Source organism: Malus domestica, chromosome 14 (genome assembly GCF_042453785.1).
Source record: "Malus domestica chromosome 14, GDT2T_hap1".
Taxonomy (NCBI): domain Eukaryota; kingdom Viridiplantae; phylum Streptophyta; class Magnoliopsida; order Rosales; family Rosaceae; genus Malus; species Malus domestica.
This window is the reverse complement of record NC_091674.1, coordinates 21,375,459-21,394,657: the sequence shown is the minus strand read 5'-3', so window position 1 is coordinate 21,394,657 and position 19,199 is coordinate 21,375,459. Positions and strand designations below refer to the sequence as shown.

Genomic DNA, 19,199 nt, shown 5'->3' with positions numbered 1-19,199 from the left:
AATTGAACATCATTACAAGTTTTGAGATTGTAACAAAGTATTGAAGGAATCGGCATAAGTGCTTGTTGATTCTTCAAGGGAATGCTTCGGCTTTGGTTGTACGTTCTTCGAAGAAAGCTTTAGCAGTGTATTAGTCTGCAAAGATTTAGCAGAGGTTCTTTTTTTTGTGAGAATTTCGGCCCTTCAATGTAGAAATTGTCGACCCTTCTGCTTGTCTTGGGACCTTGTATTTATAAACTTCCAAAGCCATGCCTTTAGGTGGATTTGGCTTTGATTTGTGTCTTGATTCGTCCATGGGAGAATTTAGGCATGCTTTGTGTCTTGTTTTCAACCACTTTCCCTTGCTTGGCTTAAATCCATAGGGTTTGTTGCCTATTTTGTGAGCAATCTTCAATTCTTGCTTGTTTTGTGAAGATGTTTTAGCCTTGTTTCTGGTTTTGAGAGATTTTAGACCCTTTGTCGGTTTTAAGGAGATTTCTTCCCCTTTGCTGAATTTTAGTATTGCTTTTAAGATTCCTTTGCTTGATTTGTGCCACATGTCATTGATGACTTGTCCATTTGTGAAGAGACATATACCACATGGAGCTTTGTGATGCATCATTTGTATGCAATGAAATTTACATATCTACAGCAACATTGAAATGATTAGTTTTATATTGTGGAGCCAAAAATAATCAAGAAAATTATGGAGGTAACAAAAGGACTTTTAGGTGAAAATGACAAAATTACCCTCGAGGCACACCAAGATTCCCACACGCATGCAACGGACAATAACGGCTCAATCAAGGAAGAGTCATAAGTGATCAAAATGGTATTAATTCAAATCCCTCTGATCACTCATCATCAAATCCTTATTCAAAAGGTAACTCCCAATTTTCCTATTCAATTTAGGTTTAATTGCCAAGTTAATTGCAAGATATTATTTCACATAATATCTTGCAATTACACTCACAATTTGACCATAAATGGCCAGCCCCTATTTTCCAAATAGGGTCGGTCACTCCCATATAAATAGTCATATTCTCCCACTAAAAAGCTAATCATTCTCCCCAAAAATTTCCAAGCACATTTTCTCTCAAATTCTAACTTTGGCATCGGAGATTCTTCTACCAAAGCCCCCCCAATTCATTATGGGCGCGAGAGGTTTTTGGCCTTAATCTTCGGTGTTATTATTTTGCAGGTGCATTTTCATCAAATGAGAATACGACAGAAATTCGCATCCACAAAGGTACTTTCATTGAGAGTCTTGATTCACGTGATCGAAGAAGACTCTCACATTCAAAGTTTCTACTTTCTCGTTCATTTGTAGATTTTCTATACATTCTTATTCCTAGAATTTTTTATAAAGTTCAAGGATTTGGACCATGATGATCCATGAGGCTCAACGCGACAATGAGTAAAGCAACACCACCCTAACGAGGCATCACCATGGTAGCAACCACGATAGCAACCCTCAGCGAGCCCACTACCCATGATGAGTAAGCCACCTCACAGCAGCAGTAATTAGAGTAACCCAGCTCGTGCCATAAGTCAACCAGCCCAGGTTCAACAAGCTCACGGCGCTACAAACGCAACGGAGGCCCAAGTAGCTGCAACAATTGAAGCAGCCTGGCCCTCGTGGGCCCAAGGCCAGCGCTAGCTTAGCAAGCTCCAAAGCCGAGCCCAAGCCCAGGGCCTTACTCCACTCCAGCCTACACGAGCCCATGCCCAAGGCAAGCGAGGCCAAGCCGCGACTTAACGCTAGCCCAATGCGATCTTAAGCCGAGCCCAAGCTCAACACCTACATGCGTCGCATGTGGAGTAGCCTACTCTCGTGGCCTAGCCAACTCATGTCACTTTCCAAGTAATCTAAACCGGTCTAAAAACGGTTCAACCATCATGGCTTCAGAATTCTGGACCAACGATTGAACCGAGGGTATTTTCACCTTATTTCTCCGTAAAGTTGAAATATCCCAACTTAAATCTCTCACCCAGAGTCCATTACATTTTCACTACTCAAGGAAATGTATATTGTCCAAGCTCTTCTAAACCCACATGGCGAACAAAACTTGTCTCGACAAGTCATAGAGTTGACAAGCACCCTTACGTAGTAGACAACCTTATTGAATTAGCTCTTTCAGCATACCAAGATGCAGCGTGCCCCAGACAAAGTGTCTTGAAGTAGGACAAAGGCAAACGATGAACCTCTCTAATAGCATCCAGGAAAGTAGCCCTTCGACCACCCATGAATCGAATGTTCAGACATTGTACATTCCCGACTGGCCCCTCGATTTAGAGTATACTCTCGTCTGAGCGCACATAAGAGCGTGCACTCTCAACTAGGCCCACGGAAGAGCATACATTCACAGTTAGGGCCACACTACTATAATCAACATGAGCAACCTTCCAAGCGAAGTGTTCATTCACAGATAGGCCCATGAGAAGCATCATCTACCTCATATCGAAGTAGGCAGCATGATGAATGGAGATAATCAATTACTCAATCTGGCTCAAGTTCAACTAGCAGCCTGCGAGAAATTGGCTTACCTGTTGGGAACATACCACATACACTGCAACCATGGCATAGACGAGCCCAACACATGGAAAAGCAACCTAGACCAACAAGTCACGAACAAGGGCAGCCGAGAACTTTGCTACCTCAGCAAAGGCAAATTCAGGAAGAAGTAGTAAAGCTCCTAAACAAGCGATTGCATGATTTCCAACGTAATGAGGTCATTGATAAGGCATTAGGACAGGACGTGACCAACATAAACAGGTCACCCTTCATAAATGAGATCGAGCAGGTAGAGTCTCCACATAAGTTCAGCATGTCATATTTCACATCTTTCAAATGAGATGGAACCTGGAGAAACACCTTGAACACTATCGAAGCACAATGGTCCTTTATCAGACCAACGATGCTCTTATGTTTAAGATATTCACCACCATTTTGCAAGGTGAGGTGCAAGATTGGTTCCATACTCTGCCATCACAATCCATTTGGAATTTCGATGAGCTTTCTTTGGTTTTCACCAAGGAATATGCATTCTACCACTCGATCAAGAAGAAGTCCAACCATTTGTTCAACATTAAGAAGAACCCAAAAGAATCGCTTTGCAATTATATGAAGAGGTTCAAAGTAAAGAAGGCAAAGATAGTCGGATGCAATGATTCGATAGCTAGTACAACCGTCCAAAAAAGACTCCTAGCAAACCACCTGCTATTTGAAAATTTGATCACGAAAGAAGATATAACTCTAGCAGACTCATTCGTTCTGGCAGAGAAGCATGCAATTTGTGATGAGGCTCGGTGAAAAGACAAGGCACCCGAACAACCTCGAGTATAACAACAAAACCAAGCTAGAAGTAGCGGATGACTTATTTGCATGCCTGATGGTATCTGAAGTAGCAATAAGGTCTACCCTCATATGAGTAGAGCTGGGGCCTGACTATCTATATTCCACAATTTAAAGCACTTCTCGATGAGGAAACCAGCTACCAGAATGACACATTTAGAAGAAAGTTTTGTCCTTGTCACCCTAGAAGATTCTACATAGGAGTAACATGTACTGGCGGTTGAGCACCACCTCCTGCTGCACGTCACATAGCAGCCGATCTTTGCTCTGTAACTTAGCTCTGGAGTGGATCAATACTTGCAGTTGAGCATCGACTCCTACTACGTGTAACATGGCCCTAGCACTGCAGTTCCCTACCTCTCCTATCTTGCATCACAACTCCCGACCATGAAGAGTCATACTCTGTGGCTCTTCGCTACGTCGAATCTAGCTCTGTATCTTCTTGCCATGCTAATTATGTCCACGGCTTTTTAGACTTCAAAGAATTCAATGACACAAGATAATACGAGGCTTTACCAACAAGCCTCCAAATGCCAAAAAACTTAATGGTGAAAAAGCTCGCAATTCATTCCAATTCCTAGCTAATCACCAGCCAAACTACCAAGGAGTACATGACAAAGCATCTGAAGATGGCGTAATACCTAGAGAAGGTATGAAGGCAGCTTGAGGCATTTCAGACTTACACGCTAGCCAGCCTAAGCTCCACCCTCGACCATTAACTCAAGCGCTCTATTTTGGTAGAGTATCTGAACAAGCCAAGCATAGAGCGGAGCCAGCAACCGAGGTGTCACAGGTTAGTACAATACCAAACTTGCAAGATTATATTATAAACTACCTGGTCAATGGCACACTTCTCATGGAAAGATTGGAGTCTAGAAAGCTCCAAACAAAGGTAACATTCTACTATATGTGGAACGACATTCTCGTCCGAATATCCTACGCTGGACCACATATTCGCTGCCTAGCACATTCCGACGACCTAAAGGTTCTAAGTTCAAGGCATTTATGGAAATCACTCCAGAGGCCAATCCTTTGCACAAAAGGTTCTTAACGCAGGCTACTACTGGTCTGGTTTGCATCAAGATGCTAAGGATTAGTACAAAAGTGTGACCGCTACCAATGCTACAAGCCAATACTAGCACTACCTGCTAATAAACTACACCCGCAGACGAGTCCTTAACCGTTCATACAGTGGGCAATCGACTTGGTAAGGCCAATGTCGCCCGCTAATGGGGGCAAAGGCATGATGATCGTGGCAACTGACTACTTCACCAAATAAGTAGAAGCATAGCCTATGATAACCATAACTCAGACGAACATAGAGCGCTTCATATGGAGGAACATCATTTGTCGATTTGGCACTGCTTAATCCATTGTCACAGACAATGGCCCACAATTCGTAGGCAAAGATTTCGCAAAGTTCTTCTAGATATGACATCAAGCAGCACGTGTCCATATTGAGGTATCTCCATGGCAATGGGCAGGCTGAAACATCCACCAAGATAATTCTCGACTGCCTCAAGAAATCCTACTTTGACAAGAATGGAAAATGGCCAAACGAACTTCCCAGATGTCTATGGGTGTATCGCACAACCAAACGACGAGCAACCAGTGAAACTCCTTTCTCTTTGGCATTTGGTTCAGAAGTAATCATTCCTCCCAATGTCATCGTGCCAAGTATCACCACTCTACTGCCAAGCATCGAGCATAACAGAAAGGAAATGACCACAAGCTTAGATCTGGCAGAGGAAAAACGCGAAAAGGTCATCACCCGCATCGCAGCCTACTAGCAGCAGCTCCTCTTCAGCTACAACAAAAGGGCCAAGATCCGGCAGTTCCAACCTGGAGATCTAGTCCTAAGAAAAGCTTTCATCATTGCCCGCAAAGAAGGCTCCAAAAAGATGGGTCTCATCTGGGAAGGTCCGTACAAGATCAACAAAGTAGGCGATAATGGTAGTTACACCCTGGCCACCATGAACGACAAATATATCAAAAAGAAGTGGAATACATACAATCTAAGGAAGTACCATGTGTGACCTCCTGCTACATCAAAGCCCGAAGACTCAAGGAACACGATGGGCACCACCTCGCAAGCTGATGATTATCCAGTTGTTATGCAGTTCCTACCTTACATGTAAGTTTTCATTCGTTTCACTCATTTTTCAATAAGGAATTCATAAGTAATTAACAACTTGGCTTGGTTGTATGCTTACAACAAATGATCACTCCTGCACTTCAAAAAAAGACCGCACCCTTTTTAGGGACTCATCACAGGAATTGCACCCCCTAGGGACCAACCATGCTCTCCAACGCAAGAGGGTAAACCAATTCTCTGACACCTACATAGGTTTGTTCTCCAATGTTGGAGGATAAACTATACACTCTGAATATCCAGATGTGGATGAGTTGGGCTACCCTAGTGTAACTAGGTACATGATGGCTTGTGCCGGGATTCTTAGAAGTAGCCATAATGGTGTTTTTCAATGCTTAGTTAACTAAAGGATTTTGGGTCTCTTAGCTTAATTCGTGGGGAACCGGGCCTCAGAGACGGAGAAGGCACATTATGCAGTATGCCTATGGATGGTTGCCTTAGAACCCTAAAGCTGCTACCGAGTGCACTAAGGTAGCCTACGGTTTATGGAAGACTACCTATGGCTTGCCCTTCGAGTAGTAAGCCGCGCTAAACTTATACAACCACACATTTTCATGAAAGGTTAAACAATTTAGTGTGTATATGAAGCTTTATCCACTACCGACATATTACGCTGTCGATAAGCTTCACCTCTGCCAAGAGTGGAATGATCGTTTAGATCTATACTAATTCCTAAAGTGTTGTGATACTTGTTATAATTAGTTACATAAAGAGCAAGGAGTTCTCTCGGACCTTTGCTTACGAAATTCCATACAACTGCGTACTTTTAATATGAAAGGTTAGCGAATTTCATGGCCCAAAAATCTTTAGTATGTTATGATGCGGGCAACATAACTCAAATGATTAAAGAAAGCCAAGGTTAACATCCAAGTGGTCACGCAGACTCGTCTGCTTCTGTAAATAATGCATTCGGCTACAGACCCTATGGCTAACAACTTTGCAAAAGTTCTACACCAACAATTGAGGCTGCATAGGCTACGCGGGCCTGTCTGCTTATAGAAAAATACCACGCATGCCGCTAGTCTAAAGGTAAAAGGTTGGGCATAAACAAAAGAAGCGAAGATGAAAAAAAGCAAAGGAAGCAAGTTTATTAAATTTTCTAGCAAAATTGATAAACAAATAGCAAAGGCCGAATGAGTTCAAGCAAAACAAAGTAACAAGGAAAACAAAGAAAATCCTAAAAGGCTACCTAGAAGACTACCCTTCAGCAGCTTGGACATCCCACCACTACTTGGCCACCACACCTTCAGCAGTTGTGACGCTCTTAGCAGCAACATCATCCAGCACTTCACCCCTGGCTGCTCCAGCTTGGGCATCAACGTTTCCGACTACTTCACCAATGGAGCCTCAAAAGTAAAGGCCAACAAGTCTTCTGAAGAAATAGAAAATGTCTTGAAGTATTTCCTAGCAAACTCAAAGTTAAACGGTCTACCAAGGAAATGATCTACATAACCCAGCTTGTAGAAATCGGCCTGACTTTGAACAAGCAAAGCCTCAAGCCAACCTTCTAACCTTTTAACTACTCGTTCTCCTTGAGTAAACCAACATAGATGCGCTGCAGCTCATCCACTTCTTTCTTCAAACTTTCGTTGATCTTTAGCACACCTTGGAGTTCAAACATATAGGGTTTAAGCCTATCAACGATCTTCTTGAAGTGGATCACTTGGTTATAAGCAACAATTAACTTATCATCCTTTGCGTAAGTAGTGGAATGAAGCTCAGAAACAACACACTCAAGATCTTGAATCTGAGGTATGTAACATCAAATCTCTTTCTCTGCACCTTCATATTTAACTTGGATCACGTCAAGCCTAGTCTTTAAGTCAACGATCTCTTGGCGAACGGTCTCAAGTTACAAAGAAGTGGGGGCAGATATATTAAACCCCTTCAAAGGAATAAGCTTCAGCTGCCATAGTTTTTGCCATCTCCTTGGTAGCTTTGGTATCCTCTTGGTCAAGGATCATAGACTCGATTGTCAAAATAGCCATTTTTTGCATCATGGCAAGCAGAGTAGTCTTTCTATATTGGGATGTATGCTTCGCTAAGGAACTTTGGCAAATAACCTTTCTAACGCCATCAACAAGCTTGGCACAATGGCTTAAAAAATGCACAGATTTCAACAATTTTTGGCATAACAAGCGTCACCGGCTCAGATCTAGCAGCCTCATCTTTCTTCCATTTGGAAAAAGTTAAGCCAATCACAAGTGGCAAACCCTCATGAGCAATGGAGGAAGTCTTCAATTTTTTCTCAACCGGCATCTTTTGCGCAGGCGGGGAAGATCTCTTCTTTCTACCTTAGTCCACAGTAGGCTCTACGACAGCAATCGGATGAGCTAATGCCTCCACCTTGATCCATTTTATCTCCTCTCTCAAATGTAGCCCACATTTCTCCTGGCGAAGAGGACTAAACAACCAACTCCATTCACGGTACTCCGCGAGGATACCTAAAGCAACATGCATTTTCTTCATATATGGAGAAGTCTTGGGAGTTGAGCCGAATTTCGAATCTACATAAGCGGAGGAGGACAATCAACAAATCAGATAATAGCTTAGAAAAAGCATAACGCAACCTAAAGATTAAGTAGTCTACTTACCGGTGATGAAAATAATTGGAATGGTAGCTCAATGGAAGAATCAGACTCCCATTTCTCCCTATCAACCTAACATGCCAGGCAGCCTAGCACACCAGGAGGCCCAGCGCACCAGGCACTGCCATTCTCTAGGCCAAAATGCCTCACGGCCTAATCCGGCTGGCACCCTTACCCCCCTCTTTCTCATCTCTCCCTCACGGGCCCAAGCCAAGTGGTCCAACGATCAGCACCTTAACGCCTTATACCCTCGGCCCAAGCTCAGAAGTTCCGACCCGAGCCGAGCCCTAGCTTGTCTCCGCGACCCATGCTGCTACACCCAGACCTCGGCCCGCACCGAGCTGCCGCCGTACCAAGCCAACAGCAGCCATGTCGTGGGCTCTTCAACCATTTTTTCACACATCCTTAACCCCCGTCGAGCTAAATTTTAAGCCCTGAGGCTCCCAAAATTTAAAAGACAAGGAAAATTTAATTTGTTCTTACCTTGGTGCGGCGTGAAGACGAAGAAATCAACGCAAGACAGTCCTTTGCACGGGCAAGTGTAGAAGATTGCTAAGGGATGGGGAACAAATATCCTCTAGCTTTCTTTCTCTTGTAAGGGAAAAAAATTGATCTCTGAAGCTGATTTAATCATCTACTTAAGTAGACTTAAATAAACTTTGGAAGTGATTTATTTCCCTTTTCTAGAAAGATCTAATTTTCAATTAATGTGGGAATCTACATCAAAATAGGAAAACAACCTTACGTTTCCTAAAGCAATGGAAGATCTCTACAGTTGCTGCCCTTTCCTACGAACATCCTAATAGGTGTGGAGGCATTTGTGGGGCCAAAAATAATCAAGAAAATTGTGGAGATGACACGTGGACTTTTGGGTAAAACGGACAAAATCACCCTCAAGGCACACCAGGATTCTCACGCACATGCAACGGACACTAACAGCTCAATCAAGGAAGAGTCAAAGGTGATCAAAATGGTATTTAGTCAAATCTCTCTCATCACTCCTCATCAAATCCTTATTCAAAATGTAACTCTTAATTTTCCTATTCAATTTAGGTTTAATTGCCAACTTAATTGCAAGATATTATTTCACATAATATCTTGCAATTACACTTGCAAATTGATCATATATGGCCGGCCCTTATTTTCCAAATAGGGCCGGTCACCCCCTTATAAATAGTCATATTCTCCCACTAAAAAACTAAGTCATTCTCTCCCCAAAATTTTCCAAACATATTTTCTCTCAAATTCTAACTTTGGCATCAGAGATTCTTCGGAAACCTCCCTCTCATTCTTTGTGGGTGCGTGAGGCTTTTGACCTTAATCTTAAGTGTTATTATTTTGCAGATGCATTTTCGTTAAAGGAGAAACCATCGGAAATTTGCATCCACATATATGTTTTCAATTTTTTTGCAAGTCCAATCTTCTAAAGTCATAATCGACATGGATTCTAATCTTCTGCCCCCTTTCATGAACGAATTCTATAAAGTTTCACCTACTTCGATCCTTATCATTCCACCCACAAAATCTGTAATTGAACTCATGAATGACCTATGTGGTCTCAAAATATCCAGACATACCTGTTGACAAAGGGCCAACCATGCGCGCCTTATCACTCAATTGGTCCTTGTCCCCATGCTGCATGATAACCAGGTTTAATACAGGGCAGGGCCACTAGGGTCGATATTTAGTGGTGAATTGAATAGTGGAAGAAATGAGACAAAGATGTGGTTACGGTGGCTGTGTTAACTAGCGGTTCGCCCCAGCCTTGCATTCCTGGCACAGTGGCACTTTGCAGTTGACGAATGGACGGTGTTTTTTCATTATGTGGCGCAATGTAATGTCCACGTCACAGTGAAAAACAGAGGGAATTCGTGTAAAATGATTTGTTCAATTATAGGCTAATAGAGGTGTAATATGCAAGTAATTAACCTTAACTTTGTATTTGATTGACTGACATGACCGAATCCTAATAAGATGGTTTCATCTGATTTTTATCACAAATAATCTTTGAAATTGACTCACCTAATTAAAATGGTCATTGAAATTAAAAATTGATCAATGATCTTTATATGCAATTAATTCAAATTATAAAAATAAATTATTTTTAAGTCCTAATAATATGGTTCTGTCCGAATCTTTTTTTCTTTTAGCGCTCTACAAAGAAATTTTTGGGGCAAGCATTTTCCACGTGTACTTAATTATGGTGAAGTTTATTATTTTTCATCTCGTTGAGCAAAACATTGATATGTCCAAATCAAACGTTGAGTGGTAGGCAAGGACAGAAAAGAAAACTAGCTTCCATTATTTGGAAAAGAGAGAAAACGGAAGAGAAAGGAAAAAAAAACAAAAAAAAACAAAAACTTGCATTATTTGGCATGTCCACGAGGCAATCTTTTCATGCTGACAGCCAAACAGTTGTTGATCCCATGAAGCTTCTATATTGCTGGATAAGCTTGTCACTGTCAAATATGAGTCGTCGATTTGGAATTAAACCTTCAACCAACCACAAGATACCTATAGATATCACTGCCTACTGAATCTGATTCCCCGCCATTATCCGACATTTAACTTGGATCTGCTTACTATTTATATCAAAATTTAAGTGAATAACTAAAACAATAGATATCATTGCCTACTGAATCTGATTCCCCACCATTATCCGACATTTAACTTGGATCTGCTTACTATTTATATCAAAATTTAAGTGAATAACTAAAACAAAAGAAGAACCACTACAACTAAAAAAATTAAAAAAATTAAAAAATAAAAATAAAAATTTATTTTTGTCGGCCTAAAGACCTTTTCGTCACCTCTATAAGTTTGCCCGACAACATTCCATTGGGCAAAGTTTGTCACGCATAACTTATTGCTTAAATATTTGCTCGACGAAATATAAGCCAAAGTTGACCTGACGAAATAAAGTAGTTGCGCTAAAGAGTGTTGAATGTCTTGGCCCAATTAGGGCTGGGTTCGGTTCTCAACGGTTCAGTTTTTTCCCAAAACCGAAACCGAACAGAAATTTCGGTTCGGTTCAGTTTGGTTCAAATTTTTTCGGTTTTTTTTTCGGTTCGGATTTTTCTGTTCGGTTTCGGTTTTTTTTCGGTTTTTTTTTTTTTTTTTTCTTCCTCCAAAAATTTAAAAAAAATTGAAAATATGAAAGTTTACATTCAAAGTCACTTTAGAGTCATCCTTTTTTCGGTTATTCAACAGAACACAACACAACATACACACACCATGCCCATTGTGACCGCTAATGCTCGTCATAGATATTTGTTTGGGCATAAACATCAGGTTTATGTTGTACTGAGGTGTGAGTCCTCACTAAGCTCAAGCAAACAAGGACGAATAGTTTTCTCCACCACCTGTGCAAAGCGTGTTACGCATAAGTGCTTTCAGTGCTTTAACTCGATTTCAGTATTGTATTTTGAAAATTATGCTCCTTTGCGTAAGGACTATCAAATGAAAAGATCTCTATTACTTACCGATTGATCAACTATCGGAATAATCGACTGCAACACCTTAGCCACATTGAACTTGATGTTTGGTACCCTACAAGAAGAAATTCTCAGCCCTACCGTGCAAACTAAATCAAACAAAAAGCGTAGTTTAACTTAATAGCTTCTAATCTATACCTGTCTTTTGATGCAGTGCCAGTGACTATCACCGGTACAAGCCTGGAACAAGTGAGTTCTGATCCCAAAACAGGGGCAAGTAGGGAAATGGCATTCAAATTCAATACGAAAACTTTAACTAATTTACATAATGTTAATGACTAGGATTTCAGAATTTAAAAGCGTTTCTTGGTCTCTTAAACCAGAAAACTTCAACAAGAGTTGCTCATGCTTATACTATCACTATGTTCCTTTGCAAGTGCTAAAATTTCCTTATCAGATCATCATTACTGTCTGTAAAAGTAAAAATTTAGCACCATACTGCAAAAGCTTTTTCTGATTCACCAACATTGCTTCAGCACAAATCTTAGCTATATGTCACATAAAAGCAGTATGCTACTAAACAGGTTTACCTTCCTCGAGAATCCAGAACAAAATTGAATACCACATAGTCCAACCACCAGATATAAGTATGTACTTTATAAAAAAATCTCATGTTTAACCACCAGTTCGACACACACAGAAAAAAGAATATGTAAACATACAGAAAGAAAAACTTGTGAGGAGTCAATACCTGGAGGACTTTGGGGCCGACGAGGTGAGAGGAATTTCGGATGGTATGCGGGTCGGGCAAGGACCTAGAGGAGATGGATTTGAGGTCCATGTTGGTGAGCTCCAACTCCACCGAATCCACCACAGTACGCGTGTCATCGGACAAGGCGGAGTGGATCAGGATCATCGCCTTCACTTGTTCGAGGTCGCCAAAGCACCATCCTCTGGTTCATAGGGTTTCGATTGCAGCGTCGGAAGCAGCGTCGGAACTCCCCCCATCCATTTTTCAACGCCTGTTTGCCGCGGCGTTTGATTTTTGGGGCTCGAAACGGCAAGAAGAAGCTCACGACAAGGGCGAGGTGTGAGAGATTGAGAGTGAGAAGGGTCGCGCCGTCGCGGGTCGCCTGGGATTCAAGACCAAGAGAGACAGAGAGTTTGAGAAAGACAGAGATGAAGCTCGGCTGCGCGAGAAGGTTACTGGATTAGGGTTACACTGGAGGCAGGGAAGGGAACGAGAGAGAGAAGAGGGGAATGAATAAAAGGTGTGGCTGCTAGTGGCTAGGGTTAACTTAAAGGGTTTTGTTGATTTCTCAAAAAAATTAAAAAACTTTTCTGAAATGTTGGAGGCGAGGGTTCGAACCCTTGTGCTGCAACTTGAAAATTTTCCCGGAAACCAACTTGGCAACAGGTTTTGTTTTGTTATGATTGTATGACTAAACTATTTATAATATTGAAAAAAATAATGAAATATATATATCGGTTCGGTTTGGTTCGGTTCGGTTCGGTTCGGTTTCCGAACCTCAAAAACCGAAACCGAACTGACCAGATTCGGTTCGGTTCGGTTTTTTTTTTGTTCGGTTTTTTTCGGCCTCGGTCCGGTTTGGTTTTCGGTTTTTTTCGGTTTTCGGTTTTTTGAACCCACCCCTAGGCCCAACAAATGTAGCTTGCTCGATGACTCAATTTCATCTACTTTCTGGAAATAAATTAGGTATAAAAAATTTCGCTCGACGAAAGATTCGTCGGACAATTGTTTAAAAAATACAATACAGTTTGTTCGAATATTCAATTAAAAATAAATATTCATACAATTGTATGTAACAAAAACTAAATTAAGTATGATTATTTCGGTGGTTGCTGAGGTGGCTAGTGGAATGGTGGTTGAAGGTTGCTCAGCAGATAGGAAATGCGAATGCTAAAACCTGAGCACGTGATGAGTTACTATTTATGAAGGATATAATGAACATGTAAAGGGATGATATTATATGGCACTACGTGCATAATGATTTGATATTATTATTGTATTTTCTATAGTGACTAAAATGGCATCGCTTGACTGGCGTATTACATATTCTACTCACTGACCGACGTGGTTGTTGCTCACCTCTCACATTTTTATTTTATAAATAAGTTATTTGACAAGACAGGTGCTAAGCGAGCTGGGATTGGGTTAGATAGGGATTTAAGAGTTTTCTTTATTTTTGTACACTCTATAAGGATTTTGTAATAATTACTTGTATAAGAGAAGTTTTTATTTTTCGTTTTTATCTTTTGGCTTCGTCACCCTTCGGGTGATGGCCATCACATCGTGATTCGAATGTTCAGCTGGACATTCCAAGTCGGGGTGTGACATATATATAATAGAGAGTATAATTTATATTTTATTACTTTTAATCCCACAAATTATGGGTTTTATTTAAAATCTCATTAATATAAACAATTGCAAATTTCAATTTTTAATTTTTAATTTAAAAAAAAATATAGTAACTTACATTATTACATTAATGTCAGGGACTTCGATCAAAAACTAAAAACTAACAAGGTGTCCCATATTTTTTTGTAGTTAGAATTGTTTTGGGTTTAAAGATTCTACCAAAAGTTTTATTTACAATAATAATGTTTAGGTTAATTTGATGAATGTACCCATGTTCATATATGTACATATTTTCTATGGCAAAACATTATTTTCTATTGTTTTTTAATTTTCTTCCACGGAATAGGAGTATAATTTATTCTTTAATCTTTTCAATCCCACAAATAATGAGTTTATTTAAGAGTGCTACTAGACCCATCCCATTGTTTTATTTCCCCACCCACCTTATAATTTGACCCACTATAAAAAGTTAAAAAATTGAAATGTTATTTCTTCACCCACTGTTATTCCTAAAATGTCCTCTAATTTATATATAAACTCATTCTATTTTAATTTATCAGAATTTCATCACCCCAGCCGCACCACACCCTCAAAACGTCACCCACCCCCGTCAGCAACCAAACCTTTGACACCTTCTTGGTGGCATCTCCCTTGGGAACAGAGAAAAACGGGGGACGGAAGTAGAGAGAGAAACAGGAAGGGATGAAGAGAGAGAAGGACGAGGGAGAGAGAGGACGAAGATAGGACAATAGGGTGGGTTTATCACCACTTTTATTTAAAATCTCATTAACATAACCAAATACAAATTTTATTACTAAATTAAAAAAATATAATAACAAAATACATAAATACATTAATATCAAGGATCTTGATGAAAAACTAAAAACTGGTAGGGTTTCAGTCAAAGAACATAGTGGCTAGGGCATATTACAAATCTCTGTTCAAAAGAGAACAACATGCAATTAACAAAAGCCAATGGTGAAAAGGTATTGAGCCCTTACATGACGTCGTGGGTTCAAACCTCATCGATGGTTAATCTAACATCTAATCTAACAAAATTTCCAAAACAGGTATATCTCTATTAAAATAGCGGTTTCTGAAATCTGAATGATTTTAATTAATCGCCTATACGAATATATCTTACTGCCTCAGTATTTTATTTAACTATTTTGCATATATTATACAGGAAGCATTGTAACATATAGCAATTAAATACATAAAACAGTGAAACAACCGATGAACGTGACCGGCTCTGGATTTAGTTTGGGATCATTACTTGGAACATATCATCCGGCCCGTATTTTTGTGCAATTATTTTTCCGGTAAATTATAAGGTCTCAGTCGATCGGGACCTGGGAAAAAGGACCACGTTGCTGTTGTTATTATTATCATTATTATTATATATTTTTTATGGTCAACCAGGACCACGTTATTAATTTATTGACTGAAAATTTTCGAAAACGTTGCACAATATTGTATAGTAGTTAGTACAAATCACATCCAAATATAGCAAGCAACCTTTAGAAAATAGCAAGTTGTATTGATACTCTTTTATTTTCCAATTTGAATTTCAGAACCTCGTGGCTCGTGATCAGTTACTAAATATGTAACATCTCACATCATTCAGGGAAGTGATCCTTAAATATATATTCATATCTATACCTAGCACGAGGTCTTTTGGAACCTCATTGGCTTCCGGTTTCATAGGAACTCCGAAGTTAAGCGAGAAGGAAGTCAGAGCACTCTCAGGATTGGTAACCCACTGGGAAGTTGCTCGTGAGTTCCCAAAAACAAAACCGTGAGGAAATGGTAAGCCCAAAGTGGACAATATCGTGCTACGGTGATGGAACGGACCCGGAATGTGGTGGATCCACGCTGGGATGTGACAAAATAGATCCAATTATTTTGGTTTGTTGAATAAGGATGCTCTCAAAGCATTTAGTATTTTTAACCGAAGCGATAACGATAACGATAACTTATTAATAATAAAAATACGTTTAGAAGAGGGTGTCAATTGGATTATCTATTTCGGTGACTAAATGTTTGATATGGAAAGAATAAGCGCACAACAAGTAAGCATAATAAACTCCTATGAGGCAATCACAATAAACAAAGAACACATAGAAATCAATGGTGCAAATCTTCCATAATAAATCGGTGATGGGAAATTCGAAATTAAGGATCACAAAAAATCATCGCTAAAAAAGCAAGGCCACACAAATCGCTAGGGGTGGTTCGGTATGGGATCCCATACCGAAACCCTTGTCCCGATTCCCAAACCAAAATTTTCGGGAATCTCAATTTCAATACCGATCTCAAACCAAATTTTCGGGAATCCCGAAATAGTTTCGGGATTTCGGGACAAATCGGGAATCCCGAAATGGTTTTGGGCTTTTGGACAAAAAGCCAATATTGGGCCATGCCCAAAATCTGTCCACCCAGCCTAGTAATGAATATGTCCAATTGTATAGTCACTCAATTCAACAGCCCATATGGGCTTAACCTAATTCAACAAAAAACAATTTTATTTCTACTACACATGTCAAATCTGTGTACAAATCTATTTTAAAGCAATTTGCCAAATATATTCAACAGCCCATAGTGAAGTACAACATGTCAAATCGAAAAGCAAAAATATTAGTTACAAGTCAAGGTTTTAAAATAAATAAAGTAACAAACTCAAAAGCAAAAAAATTAGTTCCAAGCCAAAGTTTCAATAATTAAGTTACAAACCAAAAGCAAAAAAACAAAGCCTAAAATTTATGAAGATTGTTGGCCTCTTCGGCCCCTAATACCGAGACCATATGTGCACTAGATTGGCTACTAGACCCGTCCATCCTACTTAACAAATAAAATAACAATGCACATTAATATATATCACAACCACAGTTCAGCATATATCCAAATTCCAATCAATAATCTGAGCATAGAAAAATCTGAGCATTCAACATGGAAAAATCTGAGCATATATCGTGTATTTGAACTACAAAGCAAATAAAATCTGAGCATTCAACATAGAAAAATCTGAGCATTCAACATAGAAAAATCTGAGCATATATCGTGTATTTGAACTACAAAGCAAATAAAAACCAGGGTGAAAATTTGAAAATCATATACTAACTAATTTTCATATAACACATACAAAACTTGAAGCATTAAAGCAATCGCATAGATATGAAAATACTTACACTCCAAGAAGAAACGGCCACACTTCAGCTCGAATACTTGGATCAACACCCTGCATCAGAAAGTAAGTGATTAATATCCAACAGCTGTAAAACATACATCAATTTTAAAGTAAGTTGACGGAAATAGAAAAATAAGTCTGACAAAAGTCAAGAACATACTCCGCTACGAACTTTCTTTAAAAACTTGAGACCCCCATCAGTGAGTTTCCCATCTGGTGAAACAGAAACAATTTCCATGTTTCAACACATAGGAATAGGATGTCACACACTTCACGTCTTATTATCTAATCACCTAGCCAGGGATGCATAAGTAAAGTTACATACAGAAGTGTAGTTTTGAAAACCATATCACACATACCTGGAGAAGCAAAGTACCATCATTGCATTTATCTGCAACCCGTTTGCTCACATGGAAAGGATCTGTAAAATGCACTGCTAGGGTCCTGCACAAATTAATAATCAATAAAAGACATCTACAATTTTGAAAGATAAGAACAAAAAGTAGAACAAAATAAAAGAAAAATACCTCTCAAATATCTGATTGTGAGATACACCAAATTCAAGTTTGAGTGCTATCATCCTCATTCCATCCACAATGCTCTGTCTCTGGGGAGCCACTGCATAATGCATTATGTACAGGTAAGCAGTTGGGACTCAATAGAGTATTTAAACGTAGAACACACATATTCACAATCTGAAGATGATCCTACTGCAAGCTTTTCACTGATACTCAATCAAATTTTTTGTCGTATTTATTCAAACATCGAAAGATATTGCATTTTCTCCCCATACATCCCTTCTACATACCAATTTCATTTGGGAGAGGATGAGACTTGCAAAAAACACGCAGCGCATAAACCTGGTAATCCTGGTAGCCGCAGCAATCTGGTAATCCTGCAAACATGCAGCGCATAAAAACATTCACTCTTCAAAATTGAAACCAGTAAGGGAAGATTCAAGATTGAAATTAGGTTTCAAAACGAAGACAGAAATTAAGATTCAAGATTCAAACCCTAAATTAAATTTCAAAAGGAAGACAGAAATTAGGTTTCAAAACACTAAATTAATTACCTAATTTGGGGTGAGGTGAGACCGTGAGAGTGACTTCGAGTTCGATGAGAGATTAGATGAGAGATGAGGGCTGCGTTTCGAGACTTCGATGGATGGAAACAAATGAACGGAAAGAGTAGAGTACCATTTGGATCTGACCTAAAAACAAATCAACGGCACATATTAAATCCAAAATAATCAATGGTTGAAATAATTCTCTTACAATTAAAAAATAATATATATATAATTTTTTTTCGGTTCGGTATGGGAATACCGAAAAATGGAGATGCAGTACCGAATCCCATACCGAAAATTTCGGTTTGGTTCAGGATGACATCCCGAAAATTTCGGGAATTTTGGTTTGGGATTTTTTTGGTTTGGGATCGGGATTTTTTTGGTTTGGTTTTGGATTTTTGGGATTTTTTTCCAGCCCTACAAATCGCTAAGCGACATAAACATACAAAAATAATCAAGCCAAGAAGAAAACCACTGTTGACTCGTCTCCCTCGTCCCAACTAGGGGTGGGCACTTGGAACCGAAAACCGAAACCGAAACACGAATCGAATCAAACCGCACCAAACGGTTTGGTTTTGCGGTTTTGAAATGGTTTCGGTTTCAAAACCAAACCGCGGCACACAAAACGGTTTGGTTTCGGTTTTGGGTTTTCAAAACCGCACTGAAACCGAAACCGCACCATATAATAAATAAATGTTATATAACTTATATTTTAAACTTTTCAACTAGATTATAACTTATAGGTTTGTATTATGGCAAACTTAACCTTTCAATTGGATTGTAAAGTATTGTGATTGGTGATCAAGTTCAATTTTAATAGATGTGATGCATAAGGATTTAAAGTTTAAATCCTTTGATGCATTGGATGTTGTCTCAATTTTAGTAGTTGTCATTTGTTGTAGTTTTGGTACAAGTTAGCTGCACTTTTGGTGCAGATTTTTGATTCTGTTTTGTGCAGTTTTTTGGTGCAGTTTTGGGGCTGTTTTGGTGCAGTTTTTGGTGCTGTTTTGGTGCTGTTTTTTAATGCAGTTTTGCTGCATTATTTTTTGGTGCAGTTT

The 19,199-nt window shown here is 39.4% G+C and overlaps 2 long non-coding RNA genes across 3 annotated transcripts; both read right to left on the bottom strand.

Annotated features, from left to right (window-relative positions):
- Positions 1 to 11,215: 11,215 nt before the first annotated feature.
- LOC103405370 (uncharacterized) lies at positions 11,216 to 11,834 on the bottom strand. Its single transcript, XR_003768464.2, has 3 exons — positions 11,707 to 11,834; positions 11,557 to 11,623; positions 11,216 to 11,436 (listed from the first exon to the last, which is right to left on the bottom strand). It is a non-coding gene; the product is annotated as an uncharacterized lncRNA (long non-coding RNA).
- Positions 11,835 to 16,451: 4,617 nt separating this feature from the next.
- LOC114821167 (uncharacterized) lies at positions 16,452 to 18,273 on the bottom strand. Of its 2 annotated transcripts, none has more exons than XR_003768583.2 (7): positions 18,148 to 18,273; positions 17,884 to 17,970; positions 17,603 to 17,693; positions 17,435 to 17,519; positions 17,236 to 17,288; positions 17,077 to 17,126; positions 16,452 to 16,729 (listed from the first exon to the last, which is right to left on the bottom strand). It is a non-coding gene; the product is annotated as an uncharacterized lncRNA (long non-coding RNA). The 2 variants fall into 2 exon arrangements; XR_003768584.2 differs by having other exon boundaries at positions 16,568 to 16,726.
- Positions 18,274 to 19,199: the final 926 nt, after the last annotated feature.